Below are 5,606 nucleotides of genomic sequence, written 5' to 3'. Positions count from 1 at the left end.
AAGATAATGGAGAAAGTGGGACATGAGCGTTTGTCGTGGTCACCCATTATCAACCGTCCATAATTAAAAAAAAAAAACATGAGGGGCGATTTTAATGGAGTGACCACGTAACAAATCTGATATGGAACTAATGCAGACATTAATCAAGGATAAGATATGTATCAGTCTAATTTTCCAAGTGTCTCATTTTACAAATAAACATACATGGTTTCATGAGTCAATTGATTAGTTGAGTTGGGACATATGGCAATTGAATTCGATATTATTGATGAAACGGTTTCGCATGACACAACCCACGATTAAGATGACCATTTCCACGATCAAAGCAACCGTCTCAGTCAGCCACGCCTCCAACTAACTACGACGTGGGAAAAGTTTTTTAAAAAGGTAGCCATGGAATGAAGAAAAGGGGGAGACAATCAGAGAAAAGACGAAGAGGAAGATCGAAGGAGAAGACGAAGAGGAGGAGAAGACAAAGAGAAGGAGAAGACGAAGAAGGAAGAGTGAAAGAGAAAGACTAAACAGAAGGTTCTCATTTTCCTTCAAACCTATATTCATATATATATATATATATATATATATATATATATAAAGTTGCTGCCTACCGTCGATTGCCGTCTGCCGTCGTTGCTGCCTGTTGCCGTCACGCCTATCGCCGTTGTTGATCGCTGTTGTCGTTGCCGTAGTTCGTCATCAACATCAAAGAAGTATATATATGTATATTGGAGACGCTGCCGCCATCACCAACTTGGTCGACGCTAATATCGTTGCCCATTTGCTTGCTGATGTGTTCCTAACGAGGAGCCGTGAAGACGAAGGAGCCTGAAATCTGGAAGTTGTAAAGACGAAGGAGTCAAAGCATGAAGATGGAAGAGCTTGAGAAGCCACCGACCACGCAGCAACGGATACCCCAGCGTCGCCATCTAAAGCCGTATTCATCTGAAATTTTTCTCCGCTCGGCGTCGATGAGAAGAGCGATACCATTCTCTGAATTTTCTCTGTGCTTGTGATTTCAAGATGAAGGACGCCCTCACTATAATCAGGAACATTGTGACCTATGCAAAGAACAACAAGTACGCAGTCTAATCAAAAACAATCTTGCCATCTCCAGAAGCATCATCAAATCAAAAGCCTTCCTTCGCTTCGTTGTCCTGCTAAAAAAATGGACAGAAGAGGTGCGTTGCTGTGGCACTGGAGAAAATTACCAAAGTCGTGATGCAGGACTTCAACCTTTGCCGATCCGCACTCAAGCTCACAATCCCCGATAGCAAAGCAATTGGATGCCGATCACGAATATTCAAGGATTATCGGTCTCTTGGTGAATTTCCTGGATGATAAAGAAGAAATGATGATCAAAGAGACAATGGTGGTGCTGACTAAGTCCTTGTGCACTGAGCACTATCCCTACTATGATCATTCCAAAGCTATATTCAAGATTGGAGAAATGAAGCACCTCGTTCGGCATGAGTAATTCGGAGGACAAAATGTTTAAATGATGGCACTCATTTTGTTCTACACAAAAGAAAGTACAAGAGAGAGCGAGAGAGAGAGAGAGAAAGAGAGAGGCCATGAGCACTATGAAGTTCTGCTGTGAATGCAACAACATACTGTACCCGAAGGAGAATAAGGAACAGAAAATCCTCCTTTTTGCATGCCGTAATTGTGAACACCAAGAGATTTCTAATGACAACTGTGTCTATAGAAATGAAGTTCTACATTCTGTTGGTGAGTGTACTCAAGTTCTGCAGGATGAGCTGATCTAACTCTTCCTCATACCAAGACTATCAGATGCACAAAGTGCAATCATTCGGAAGTTGTCTTCTTTCAGGCTGCTGCGAGAGGGGAGGAAGGTATGACTCGTTTCTTCGTGGTGTCATGCGTCCGGATTGTGGCCATCGGTGGAGAGATTAATATGCATTTAGGATGGCTGAAGTTCAAGTTAACATCTACTGTTGTGTTCTTCAAACTTTGAATAATGTTGACATAGTATATTATCCACGTACTGTGTCTCATAGTGGTTCAGAACCATCTCTTGGCTAGTTGCAGTTCAACACTTTTGAGCTTCTAGTTCATTTGCTACTTTGTTGTGTTAGAAACCATGAAAATTATCAAAATCGAATTTTAAACTTAAAGGACATGAAGAGAAGCATTGTTTTAAAGGAAATGAATAATAGAGAACTGGGAAAGTAACTACTATGTTACATAAAAAAAAGTGGTGGTGAATTATTGCTTAGCAAAGGATTTCTTGATTCATGCAGCATGGTGTATGCTGTTTTCCCAGAGGCCAAAAAGAGCCATGGCCAGCCCTTCTATTTCAAAACACTTCAATGTAATTAATCCCTTACGAATCAATAATAACCTTGGTCACCAACGTAAACTATATGGCTTAAATACTAATAATAAATGAATTAATAAGTAAGTTGCATGGAATGGACGTGAGCTGATTGCCTCGAACTTACTTCAATCGAATGACGATCAAATCTATACCGTTCATCTTAAATTGCCTCGAACTTAAGCTATTTTCGGTTGATGATGATATCACAACCTTCTAAGCATATAAACATCTATCTTATGGTGATCAAATCTGAGTCATTCATGTTTCCTCAAACTTAAACTATTTCTGCTTGATGATGATATCACAACCTTCCAATCATATAAACATCTATCTTATGGTGATCAAATCTGAGTCATTCAGGTTGCCTCGAACTTAAACTATTTCTGCTTGATGATGAAATAATGGCCCTCCAATCGTATTTCCTGATGATCGAATCAGAACCATTCATCTTAGATTGCCTCGAACTTAAGCAATTTTTGCTTGATGATGAAATCACAACCTTCCAATCATACAAACATCTGAATCATTCATGTTGCCTCGAACTTAAACATTTCTTCTCAATGATGAAATCATAGCCCTCTAGTCATACCTCCTGATTATCAAATCAGAACCGTCCATCTTATATATTGCCTCGAACTTAGGCTATTTCTAATTGATGATGAAATTCTAGCTATCCAACCCTATGACCTTATGCTAAACATAATGATATAATCATGATGATGGTGATGCTATCATGAATGAAAATGATGAGAAGCATGAAATGAGAAGCATGTTATTGTGTGCTAACCATGATAATTATAATGCTATCAATGATGATCCTGATGCTAAACATGATGATATAATCATGATAACGATGATGCTATCATGTATACGTGAGCTAAAGAGAAGAATCTAAAGGTGGGTTCCACCATTCAAAAGATGCCCATGGGATGAGCATGGATTAATATATTAAGATGCATGGACCGGACTACATTTAATGTTATATTGTTGCACATGTTTTGCAACTTCGAAGCTTACTAAGTATCAACCCGAGTGAAGATTGGAGTTATCTAGAATTGATGTATCAATCCAATATAGTGAACTCATCCCAAAGCAATGGCAGGAAAGATTATCTCGAGGCAGCGATGATATCTAAAATAAATATATAAATTTCAAGTCAATAATAAGTTCTATATTTTAAGCAACAACGAGGCATGCAATGTCGCGACAAGGCACAGGCAGCAGCACTGATATAATATATATATATATATACATATAAAAAGTTATATGTTGTAGTGAATATATATATATATATATATATATATATATATATATAATAAATAGCAAAATTTATAATTCGCACATTTTCTTCCCTTTTACTTGTACTTGAGCCCTTAATCGAAGGTTCCTAAGACTTCAGTCTAGGGTAATTAATAATGGAGGCTTGCCTCTATTAGGAATGGAAGAACCTACAAAAATACAAAAAATAAATAAATAAAAACTATTTGTGATTCGATATATCGCCTGTTGTCTTTTCACCGACACGATGCCAGGGCGTATATTTTCGATCCCACAAATTCTGGCACGCCCGATGGGACCTTTTAATTCCTCCTCCCATCTTTGAGGCTCAAGTACAAGTGAAGGCATTACTTTTTATAACTCATATATAAGAAAGTTAATATTATTGATATTTTTATTGCAGGTGAAATGGCTTTTAAGAGTTCAATTGCACTTGGAAGCCCGAAGCTCACTATTTTCCTCGGAGAAGGATCAGAAGTCCAACTACCCAACTGTGTTTTTAACACTGGAGCTGCTGGAGCTGAAATGAGGTTCGGCACAATCTCTGAATCTATATAGTTCGTGAAGAGAACAACATATCCTGAGGAAAACTTGACGGTCCCACGTTTGCCATCTAGGGGTCGTCGCCCAAATGTCATTGTTCCTGCATTTGAGAAGAATATTACTGATGAAAAACCAAGAACCTCTGTCTTCAGAGGCTATCATGTCCAAAAAAGATAGTTTCTGCATATGATGAAGATGACGAACCCACTTTCACTGTTACTGCCAAAGGGAAGAAAAGTGGGATTTTCCAATCTGAAGAAGCTAAGCCAAAGAAAAGTGTGTTTTCAAGGCTGACACCCAAGAGAGTGAAAACCCCAAATCACAAATTAAATTTTGTGACATTCCAAAACCAGAAGGATAATCGAATATGTCTATAGTTTTATAAATTAATGTTCTAGATGTTCAGAGTTTTACATAGAGATATTTAAAGTTTCATCCCATATGTTTTGAGTTTATACATGATTGGTTAGCACTTATTCCAAAGTCATACTTATGTATTCAAAGTTTTCTACCTAAATGTCTAAATGTTTATATGCAGATTTTCAAATTAGTCCTCATACATTTAGAGTTTAACCACCGTTTGTATAGAGTTGTACATCCTATATAGAGGTTTATACATGTGTGTGCAGCGTTTCATTAACATGCTATATTTGATGTCAAGAGTTTTATATTAAGGCATTTAAAGTTTATATCCGTGTTTTATAGTTTTATAAATAAGTGCTTAGAGTTATAATTCCCATTTATATAGAGTTCTATACACAATCATTTAGTGTTTTATGCCCAACTAATAAAATGTTCATATATATTAATTCTAGTAAAGGTTGTAGATTATTAATTTATCAATTATTGAACAGTAAGTACACACAACCATAAACATCAATAATGCATTTGGATTGAGGTTATCATTCCCATGGAATGGAAATAAACACCCCAATTGAGATAGTCCCCCATTGGAAGAGCACCAGAATGAGAGTGGAATCCCAAATGGGGGAAATCAAGGAATGGATTTCATTTCCCCAAAATTGAGGGGAATGAGGAGGAATAGAAAGTAATTGACGAATTTACCCCATCTGCACACAATTGTTCATTAGATCTAGAGCTTTCAATAAGCAATAGCCATCATCGGATGTAGAACTTCTCAATGTTGATTTGAGAATAATTAAAGTAGCCAAACTAGAGACACATAGTGGAGGCAGATCCTTCCATTCGTACACAGTTAATTGAGATTTGGAGAACTAGTGGTCATCGTTGGAGATCATAGAAATAGATTCAACATTTGGATTGGAGTTGATCCTCAACCTCCTTCATCTTGATGTAAGTTGATTTGTTAATTGCAGCTTGTTTTATCTCCTCCTCCTTCTCCTCCTCCTCCTCCTTCTTCTTCATCATCATCTTCATCATCATCATCATCATCATCATCATATTTTTTTGATTTATTATTGATTTTTTT

At 37.2% G+C, this 5,606-nt stretch overlaps 1 pseudogene; it reads left to right on the top strand.

Annotated features, from left to right (window-relative positions):
- Positions 1 to 1,568: 1,568 nt before the first annotated feature.
- Positions 1,569 to 1,911, top strand: LOC120256720 (annotated as a pseudogene).
- Positions 1,912 to 5,606: the final 3,695 nt, after the last annotated feature.

Source organism: Dioscorea cayenensis, unplaced genomic scaffold, assembly GCF_009730915.1.
Source record: "Dioscorea cayenensis subsp. rotundata cultivar TDr96_F1 unplaced genomic scaffold, TDr96_F1_v2_PseudoChromosome.rev07_lg8_w22 25.fasta BLBR01001581.1, whole genome shotgun sequence".
Taxonomy (NCBI): Eukaryota; Viridiplantae; Streptophyta; class Magnoliopsida; order Dioscoreales; family Dioscoreaceae; genus Dioscorea; species Dioscorea cayenensis.
Note: the sequence above shows the minus strand (reverse complement) of the source record. Positions and strands in the feature narration are given on the sequence as shown.